The sequence below is a fragment of the Cololabis saira genome, chromosome 1, assembly GCF_033807715.1.
Source record: "Cololabis saira isolate AMF1-May2022 chromosome 1, fColSai1.1, whole genome shotgun sequence".
Lineage (NCBI taxonomy): Eukaryota > Metazoa > Chordata > Actinopteri > Beloniformes > Belonidae > Cololabis > Cololabis saira.
The window spans coordinates 41,583,575-41,595,007 of record NC_084587.1 but is presented as its reverse complement, the minus strand read 5'-3'; positions in this window follow the sequence as shown (position 1 = coordinate 41,595,007).

The window sequence follows — 11,433 nt, the reverse complement described above, 5'->3', positions numbered from 1 at the left end:
GGTCCATACATACTAACAAATATGTATGCTATAATGTCAACTTGTGCAATAACATCAGCACACACATGTCAGTGTGTGCCAGAAAAGTGCAATAGGTTAATGTGCAATATGCATCAGCAATTTACAATTCTGATCACTAAAGCACTTAAAGTGCAATGGGGCGATGTGTAATCTGCATCAGCACTTTACAAACTCTCGCACTTAAGCACTCAGCACTTTAACTTTACGGTCACTTAATTACTGGCTTATCAATTGTAACATTTTTTATTGCTTAATGATTTTTATCTAGCTCAGTCGTATCTTTTAATGTTGTGTTATGTTGGTATGGATGTCATATCTTGTCTCCTTTGTCTACTGGTGTCCGATTCTGTGTCTGGCATTAAATTGCCACGGTGACGAATGGTGGAAATTAGCCTCTGGCTACAACCATGCATATTTACACTTGTGTTTATTAATATGTACAGTCCCTGTTCAACAAATAAAGTCATTGAATTGAAACTAAATCTTATAGCTGACTGTAACGTTAAAATGTAATAAAGAAACGTCTCGTAATGTACAGCGTTGTACAGTGATATAAACCACATTATATCACATTACCGTTCCCGTTGTATGTTTAAACCATGAATGTAAACAGTGTGGTTCAGTCAGCTGTTCGGTCTTTCTCTACATCCTGTCCATTGAGCTGTTACGCTGAGAGCGCCCCCTGCAGGTTTGGTAACCGGTTATGAAGCGTTTTTCTTTTGAAGATGGTTTCTTGTTTTATATCGTTTTGTGCTTTTCAACGTTTCTCTATTTGCAGCGCGTTTGATGATGCTGCATTTGTCTTTGTTTTTTGCAGCACGTTTTTTCATTTGCACCACGTTCCTCTTTTTGTACCTCGTTTTGAGTTTGTGAATTTGAATCGTTTTTGTACTTGAAGCCGTTTTCCTTAACTGAGACGCATTAGGCCGTTGCAGTGCGTTTGGCCCTTGTCGGCCACCGTAGATCAGAGACCGAGAACTCGTCCATAAAGGATAGAACCGTCTTAGAAGACGCTGAGGGCACTCCCGGTCTAGTAGAAGAACGATCATCCAATACAGGATTAAGCCAACAGCTGAAGTCACTCCCCATAATAATCATCCCAATTTGGACCATACACATTGGCCATAATCAGAGAATTACTAGAGAGTTACAAACACAAACCTTCCATTGGGGTCAACTATAACATTAGAGCACACTAAAGGAACAGATTTGTGAATCAAAATTGCAACATCCCTAGATTTACTATTAGACTGGGCTGTAACTTCAGAATCATGTAACCCTGTAGGCATTTTTGAGGAAAAGATGGCATACAGCATTTTTTGAAAGATCAATGTGTCCCAAACCAGAATCCACCGTATGCCAAAAAAATTAGACCCCTGGTTTTCTATATTCCCACATTCAAGATGGCCACCCCATATGGTAAATTGGACTGTAAACGCTGTTGCCTATCCTGGTATAGGCTCATAGATAAAGCAATTCCTAAGTTACAATAATACTGTGTTTGGTATCATTTTAAAGGAGACATTTATAGCTCTCTTTCAAACCTAAAGTTGAACTTTTCTGACATACTTGGAGGTCAATACAGCTCCAGAAACCCCAGAGAATGTTAATTTTTCACCATTTTTGCCTATGTTATTTTTATTTGTATTAACTCTGTGACACCTAGGAATACCAGAGACATAAAAAACAAGTACAGCAATACTCACTCTCATATACAGTTTCAGAAAATGTATAATATCACCATATTATTTCTATCTTGTGGGTGATTGTGTGCTGGAATTCGTGGGCAGTTAGGATGCTGAAATACCGCAGTCAAGCAGCAGGTGGCGAGTTGCCACAACAACGAGTTAGCGAGACAACTAGCTAACATGGATGTTGCCAGTGCAAATATATGTGGTGGTGTTCATCTCCTCTATTAAGGATGAGTAACAGTAACAATAATTTTGAAAAGATGAATCATGTGTTTAAGTTAATCAAGTCATTTAAAAAAAATATCAACCAATTTCCTCGATTAAAGTTAAAGTTAAAGTTAAAGGGTTCAGTCAGTGAGAACATCAATGATGTCCGTTTGGGCATGTTTGTCAAGGGTCTGAAAATAGAGAGACTACTGCCCACCAGAGATGCTTTGAGCTTTCATATTCAGCGCGTTCACTTCCAGAGCTTGGTCTGGCGGCAGGCCCATTTGCGATACCCGGTACCCCCGCCCCCTGAAAATATGGGATAGGAGATGGAGGACAATGTGCTCATTCCTAAACTGATGTTGCTTCCTGCGATTCCAGATGCCTGTGAGGAACTAATGACCTGTGGTTGCACAACTGGATGCAAGACGGCCTGATGCGGTTGCAAACCAAACCCATGCACTGATTCTTGTCAGTGCCAAAAGTCAAGTGACTGTTGCATGAATATGTAGGCCTAAAGCACTGAAGACAAAAATGTTATAGCTCATCACTCACTCATCTTCTTCCGCTTATCCATTCCCGGGTCGCGGGGGAAGCAAAGTCAGCAGGGATGCCCAGACTTTCTTCACCCCAGACACTTCCTCCAGCTCTTCCGGGGGGGAGTCCGAGGCGTTTCCAGGCCAGCCGAGAGACATTGTCTCTCCAGCGTGTCCTGGGTCTTCCCCGTGGTCTCCTCCCGGAGGGACATGCCTGGAACACCTCCGTAGGGAGGCGTCCAGGAGGCATCCGGTACAGATGCTCAAGCCACCTCAGCTGACTCCTCTCAATGTGAAGGAGCAGCGGCTCGACTCCAAGCTCCTCCCGGGTGACCAAACTCCTCACCCTATCTCTAAGGGAGCGTCCAGCCACCCTGCGGAGGAAACTCATCTCGGCCGCTTGTATCCGCGATCTTGTCCTTTCGGTCACTACCCAAAGTTCATGACCATAGGTGAGGGTAGGTGCGTAGATTGAGCGGTAAATCGAGAGCTTCGCCTTTCGACTCAGCTCCTTCTTCACCACGACGGTCCAGTACATCGGCCGCATAACTACGGACGCTGCACCGATCCGTCTGTCAATCTCCCGCTCCATCGTTCCCTCACGCATGAACAAGACCCTGAGATACTTGAACTCCTCCACCTGAGGCAGGACTTCTCCACCCACCCGGAGAAGGCACGCCACCCTTTCCCGATGGAGAACCATGGCCTCGGTTTTGGAGGTGCTGATTTCCATCCCTGCTGCGTCGCACTCGGCCTCAAACCGCCCCAGCACATGCTGAAGGTCCCGGTCCGATGAAGCCAACAGGACAACATCATCTGCAAAAAGCAGAGATGAAATCCTGAGGTTCCCAAACCGGATCCCCTCTGGCCCCTGGCTGTGCCTAGAAATCCTGTCCATAAAAATTATGAACAGGACCGGTGACAAAGGGCAACCCTGCCGGAGTCCAACATGCACCGGGAACAAGTCTGATCTACTGCCGGCGATGAGAACCAGACTCCTGCTCCGATCATACAGAGACCGGACAGCCCTTAGTAGAGGGCCCCGGGCTCCATACTCACTGAGCACCCCCCACAGAATGGAACGAGGGACACGGTCAAATGCCTTCTCCAGATCCACAAAGCACATGTAGACTGGTTGGGCAAATTCCCATGAACCCTCGAGCACCCTGCGGAGGGTGTAGAGCTGGTCCAGTGTTCCACGACCGGGACAAAAACCGCATTGTTCCTCCTCAATCCGAGGTTCAACTATCGGCCGTATTCTCCTCTCCAGTACCCTTGCGTAGACATTCCCGGGGAGGCTGAGAAGTGTGATCCCCCTATAGTTGGATCACATTCTCCGGTCCCCCTTTTTAAAGAGAAGGACCACCACCCCGGTTTGCCACTCCAACGGTACTATCCCCTTCCTCCATGCAATGTCGCAGAGGCATGTCAACCAATACAGCCCTACGACATCCAGAGACTTGAGGTACTCAGGGCGAATCTCATCCACCCCCGGTGCCCTGCCACTGAGGAGCTTATGAACCACCTCAGTGACCTCGGGCTTAGGTGATGGATGAGCACGCCCCAGACTCCTCACCCTCTGCTTCCTCAGTGGAAGGCATGTCAGTCGGGTTGAGGAGATCCTCGAAGTATTCCTTCCACCCTCCGACAATGTCCCCAGTCGAGGTCAACAGCTCCCCACCCACACCGTAAACGGTGCCGGCAGAGTACTGCTTCCCCCTTCTGAGGCGCCGAACGGTCCGCCAGAATTTCCTCGAGGCCGACCGAAAGTCTTCCTCCATGGCCTCCCCGAACTCCTCCCAGACCAGAGTTTTTGCCTCCCGGACCGCCCGAGCCGCGGCTCGCTTGGCCTGCCGGTACCTCTCTACTGCGTCAGGAGTCCCACCGGCCAACATAGCCCGGTAGGACTCCTTCTTCAGTCTGACGGCATCCTGTACTTCCGGTGTCCACCACCGGGTTCTAGGATTGCCGCCACGACAGGCACCGGAGACCTTGCGTCCACAACTTCGAGCCGCCGCGTCGACAATGGAGGCAGAGAACGATGTCCCCCGCCTCCCCTGGGATCCGAGAGAAGCTCGCTCGGAGGTGGGAGTTGAAGATGTCCCTGACAGAGGGCTCAGCCAGACGTTCCCAACAGACCCTCACAATCCGTTTGGGTCTGCCCGGTCTGTCCAACCTCCTCCTCCGCCAGCGCATCCAACTCACCACCAGGTGGTGATCAGGTAACAGCTCAGCTCCTCTCTTCACCCGAGAGTCCAAGACATGCGGCCGAAGGTCAGATGAAACGACAACAAAGTCGATCATTGACCTCCGGCCTAGGGTGTCCTGGTGCCACGTGCACTGATGGACACCCTTATGTTTGAACATGGTTTTCATTATGGACAAACTGTGACTAGCACAGAAGTCCAACAACAAAACACCGCTCAGGTTCAGATCGGGGAGGCCGTACCTCCCAATCACGCCTCTCCAGGTATCACTGTCATTGCCCACGTGAGCGTTGAAGTCCCCCAGTAGAACAATGGAGTCCCCAGTTGGAGCACTATCCAGTACTCCTCCCAGGGACCCCAAGAAGGCCGGGTACTCCCCACTGCTGTTCGGCCCGTAGGCACAAACAACAGTGAGAGACCTTTTCCCGACCCGAAGGCGCAGGGAAGTGACCCTCTCGTTCACCGGGGTGAACGCCAACACATGGCGACTGAGCTGAGGGGCTATAAACAAGCCCACACCAGCCCGCCGCCTCTCACCCTGGGCAACTCCAGAGTAGTGGAGGGTCCAGCCCCTTTCAAGGAGCTGGGTTCCAGAGCCCAAGCTAAGTGTGGAGGGGAGCCCGACTATCTCTAGCCAGTATCTCTCAACCTCACGCACAAGCTCCGGCTCCTTCCCCCCCAGCGAGGTGACATTCCATGTCCCCACTGTGAGGGTTTTGGTTCAGGGATTGGGTCGTCGAGGCACCCCGCCACGACTGCTACCCAGCCCACATGGCACCAGCTCATCACGGTCCTTCCTGCGGGTGGTGGGCCTACAGGAAAGCGGGCCCACGTCGCCGTTTCGGGCTGAGCCCGGCCGGGTCCCATGGGCAAATACCCGGCCACCAGGCGCTCGCCTACGAGCCCCAACCCCAGGCCTGGCTCCAGGGAGGGGCCCCGGTGACGCCGATCCGGGCGACGTTACGGCCCTTTGTTCTTTCTCCTCCATGATTGGCGTGAACCGCTCTTAGTCTGGCCCGTCACCTAGGACCTGTTTGCCATGGGAGACCCTACCAGGGGCGTAATGCCCCTGACAACATAGCTCCTAGGATCACTCGGGCACACAAACCCCTCCACCACAGTAAGGTGGCGATTCAAGGAGGTGAAAAATGTGATTGTTCAGTGAAATTTTTTATGAATTAAATTGATGAAAATCACTCAGGCCTTTGAATATTGCTTACTAATAATAGTCTTTACAAAATGCTGGTCCAAAGAATGAATGGTGGTGAATGGGACTGAGCTGGTTACAGCTATTTCAAGCCTTATAATAACTTCTCACAAAGAAAAAGTATGGTTATATCATACATTTCCTGACTCGTCAAAGTCCATTGGGTATTGTGGTTGTTGTCTTTTGGGTCGTTGACATCTCTTGATCCCAGAAGATAAAATTAACTAGATAGTTTAGGCGAAAAATTGTATGGAAATGTGTGTAATTTATGGTTTAAGGAGGCCGTGTGACCTCTATGTTTGTCAGAAAAACACAACCGTGGGCTCAGATAAAAGCTGAGAAGGTCCCCTTTACATTGATACCAAACAATCATATATCTACTATTGACAAATAGGAAACTGATCACCATTTCTAACTTTAGACGACAAATCAATAGTTGTGCTAATTAATCAATAATTATGACTAAACGATAACTTTGACAGCTTAGCATACGGCAGAAATGGATTCAGCACAAAAAAATCATACAGAAACAATAGAGAAAGTGCTTTTCCTCAAAAATGCCTACCATGTTGTTTTCTAAGGGACGTTTTCAATTTTCGGCCCTGACTATATTGAAGCTGGAATGAAATACCTGACTGAGCCACCTCCCCTTTAATCTGACATGGCTGGAAGATTTAAATGAGTTTTTTGAAGAAAAACAATATGAGCACCTAACTGTTGTAGGTGGTGAAGAACCTGGTACCTTTAATAGGCTGATTTAGACCTTTACAGTTCCGGCTAGCAAATTTGAGCCCTGTCCCTGAAATGTTGTGGCATCCATGACTGCTGCATGAAAATCAAGTATTATTGTACACTGCTGCATGGAATGTATAGCAGTGACAGAGATAAAATAAAACATGGGCGACCTGACTCAATAAAGTATAAAACACACAGAAAGAAAAAAGAGAGAACTCCACCCACACAGACTCACCACCCAACGAGCTGAAGTGTCTTCCCAAACAAGACACGAGCAAGTCCCACAAACTACCAGAAACATCCTAACACGCTCCGTTAACGGCACAAACCGGTAGTGCTCATCCAAGTTTTTGATAAAGCGTAATATGAATATAAGTATCACAAACAGGCAGGGTGGATTACCAAATGAAAACGGGCCAACTTTACCCCCAGTTTACCAAACAAACTGTCAGCCGTTTTCAAGCTGTAGCTTATCTTATATCATTCCTCATGTGAAAGAAGTGCACGTGAGTCAGAAAGGGTCGGGGTGGTTTACCATCACTAGGCTTGGGTCGGAGAGTGAGATGAGCACGGACAAGCAGGGACAAATCAGCCAGGCTGAGGGAGTCCATCAGCAGCTTGTAGTAAATTCAGTTGGGCCACACCTTCAGCCCCTCCGGCACACCTACCAGCCGTACGTTGTTGCTCCTGGCTCTGACCTCCAGGTCCTCACATTTAGCCGTCAGCAACTTGATCTTGGCTTTTGGCGTGGAAACGGTTGAATCCAGTGAAGTTAGCGGGTCAGTGTGGGCCATGCACGCGTGCTGTAACTCTGCAATGGCCTGATCATGGGAGCCAAGTCTCTGTTGTATTGGTTCAATTGCGTGCCTAAGTTCCTCTCTTACCAAGGCAATGTATGCAGCTCACGAGACAATGAGTTTAGACACAACTAACCCCCCTCAACTGGTCTAACATGGCCGGAGGTGAACCACATTGGGCCCACACTCGGGGTCTGTGACCTTCACCCTAATGGGAGCAATAGTGTCCATAACATTTAACATTTTAGCATCAAAGCTAGTGACTCAGCGACTGAACCCCCGGACAGGGCAGGTGTTAGAGAGAAGACCTGGTTAAATGTCTCACTGCTGTTTTCAGTTATACACCGTTTTGAGACCACTGCTGTTGAGACTTTTGGGTGCACTGAAATCGTCCTCTCAAAGAAAACACAGGAGTGATCAGACACGCCCACATCAGGACCGATCAGACCCGCCCACATCAGGACCGATCAGACACGCCCATATCAGGAGTAATCAGACACGCCCACATCAGGACCGATCAGACACGCCCACATCAGGACCGATCAGACACGCCCACATCAGGAATGATCAGACACGCCCACATCAGACACAGTAACCTTTAAACTCTATTGTGCGTGGCCTCTGTTACATGCTGAGTCAGCCCAAAGTTGTACAGTGTTACTCAGGTTTCTAGTCCCTTTGTCCTGAGGGTTGTCCACATTGATCTTAAACTCACCAACAATAATTTCACGGTCAAAATGAACACAGATCACTGTTGTGTAAGGTTAATAACCTGTTACATGATATAACAGGTTACGCCTCAGCCAATCAGGGAGCTGCTGTTAGTGTTGGGCTTCAGCCCATGTGAAAATATGATGATGAATTCATGACATGTGCGATCGGAGGAACATTACATTGTCATCAAATTCCAGTGAAAGCCAGACCCGGCCTTCTTCCTGAAAGCAGAGTTTTATGGCCCTGCTGCTATCTTCTTGCTCAGTCCATGACCCCTGCGGCCTGGCTCGAGATGGTCCGCTTATGCCCAGATCAAAGAAGGTCCACGGAAACAGAACTAAGGTTTATGACACCTAGAGGGGGGTCAAAACAGTGAATCAGCAGGGTTTCTGCCAGGGAACAGACTCCCTGGGGGTTTACGACACCTGGGGGGGTCGGACGCACCGGAGCCCAAACGCCAGGCCTCAACCGGCCGAGGAAGTGGGGGGCACTGCTTGCTGATCAGTCCCACCCCCAAGAGACTATAAAGAGGAGCAGCCACCTGATGGTCATCTCTGCTTTTTCCGTTTTTCCTTTGCCACTTCTCATTTTTTTGGCATCAGGCCGAAAACTTGGAGTTTAGCTCCAAGTTTTCTTTTTCTTTTTCCTTTTCACTTTTTCATCTGCCCGGCCTTTTTGCCTGCTGGCAGAGGTGCAATTTTTCCTAGCCCGACTCCCGCATCCAACCAGCGCAGCATCTGCCCCGGGCATCCTGCCAGCCGACTCCGTGGGCGCCACCGCGGTAGAAAGGTTTTCCTGGAGCACCCGACACAGGGGCCGGCACCGACCGCCACAAAGGGCCACTGGAGATCGTCAAGCGCTGGTAACAGGTTTGCCGGTCCTGCAATCCTGCCTGTGTTCCTTTTCCTCAGAGTCGGACGGGGCGAGACGGAGTCCCCCCCTTGGTGCGCGCAGGAGCGTTAACGCACTATATGGGCTTGACGCAACCCCCCTCCTCCTCCTCCTCCTCCTCAAAAGAGCGGCTGCTCTCCCACCTACTGCAAAGTAAGAGGCAATTAGCGTCTGGGCAGACTTAGTAAAGTTTATTTCGGTTGTTTTGATCCTGTTTATCGAGTTTATACATTGTGTGACGTATTGATTGTACTTTACGCCTGTTTACGTGAGCTTTCACCGCCGAGTGATCGGACCACGGCTCCCGACTGTATCGCGGAGCGGGTGGGGCTTCACTCCCGACCCGGCTCTCGAGTGGGACCTGCGGCCGATCTACCGAACCGGCCGTTAGAGCTCACAAACCCCCTTTGGGTCCCCCGGCTGCGGTGTGACCACCTGCAGCCGCGCATCTGTGTGACGCGTCGGAGATCCCGCAGGCACGCCGGTGCGACGTCCGAGCGCGGTCCGCTGACCCGCTCCTCCGCCCCCCCCTCTTTTCACTAAACCCGGTTGCGCGTCAGATCCACGTGGTGTTTCACCGTTGTTTTATCCGTGGTCTGTTGCGCTTTCCATCATATTTCCCCCACGGCTGCACTGCCGTGATCCGCCTTCCGGGAGGCGTGTTCACGTAGCGCGCCGTAGCACGCCCTTCGGGCTACGTGCTCACGTACCGCGGCGTGACCCGCCCCCAGACTGCGTGACGCGCAGCGTACGCTGCTCTGACGCATACACGCACACACACACACACACACACACACCCACACGCACACACACACACACACACACCAGTCTCCACCCGGAGGATCCGAAGAACCCCTCCTTTTCCTTTATGATTTCCTGTCTCTGTTTGTGTAATTGGACCATCAGAATTTATTCGAAGTGTTGTTTACCAACTGTTTGACACTAGTGTGAATAAATTTCTGATCGCAAAAAGTCGTCTCTGTTTATTCTGTGCATATCTGCTGCCAAGGCTGGGTGACGAAGTGTGTGTTCGGATCTCACTCCTTCAATTAATAACTGGGTATAGTAATTACTCTGAGACTGATATTCTGCTGTAAAAGTTATCATTTCCCTGCTTAAGGAACAGGGTGGTGCCCCGAGGATTTTATTTATCATTTTGGTCATTCGATTTGATAAATAGTCGACTTTATTAATTATTAATAATTATTAATAAAATTATTAATAACCCTTCGATAACTGGACAGCCAAGCTACCTGAGTTGCACAACATTAGTATGTGGCAATACGGAAGTGAGGTCATTGTTGTATCTTATCCTACGAAGGTGGAAACGGTTAAAGTCAACTCACTCTCTCTATCTCGTTATTATAATATAAGGTTACAATAATGTAACAATCACAGACAGCAGTTCACTGAGGTCATCAAAAAAGTCTGCAAGGTATTTGGGGGCCTGTAAACATTCAGAAACAGGACTCTGGATGAGGCCTGCAGCTGTACAGCCACGTATTAAAAATACTGAAACCTTCCAGGAGTTACAGTAACTGCTGACATTGAAATGATTCATTGAATAAGACTGCGATGAACAGTTTCACCCCTGACTTGTTAAAATCAAATCCATTGTTTAATCAAACACATCGTTTGACCCTGTATGCAGAATGATGTTCGTCACAGTTGGATATTAACCTGCAATTTTAACAATTCTCTTCTTCAGATCATTGACCATATCCCTAGGAAAGCAGAAGACTTTATTGTTCTAATCGCACATCATTTACAGCAGAGTCTCAGGCTCAGCTTTTAGCTTTCCCTGTGGCCCTTTACCGTCCTGTTTCCTCCCATGTACAGGGGTAGAACTCCTCTGTCTTGTAGGAAGTGAAGGCCAGTTGGTTTCACAGATTTCAGGTCACTCGGCCCTGCCTGTGATACGTCCTCCCTGTTTCAGGAGACAGGATTTACTCTTTGGTTTTGCACCGAGACAGTTCCAGGGAGGATTATCACTCCATGATTTGTTATAACGCACAAACTTGGTATCTGTGCTCCTTAGCTGTGTGTTAGCTTGCTCTTAGTGTCCAGAAGCTATCGCAGGTAAGTTCACACGGAAAGAAGTCAGTGTTAAAATCAATTACATAAGCAAATCAAGCAGAGAGCAAGCAGAGGAAGCCTTTGCACTGTAAAGCAGCAGGAATGAGGAGGAATATAGTTTTATTGTCTGTACCGCCCAGTCCTGATCTGAACTTTGAACAAGTTCCAGTTAATTTAAGATAAACGACAATGTAAAGGTGAGTGTTTGAACAACGAGCTGCAGCCGAAGCTTCACTCCGTCTTATTCATCACATCAACTCTGCTGTTTGACAATAATCCTGTAAATCAGAGGAACGAACCAGAGCAGAGGGAGGAAGGAGGAAAGTTCAAGTGTGACGGAGCAGAAATCCA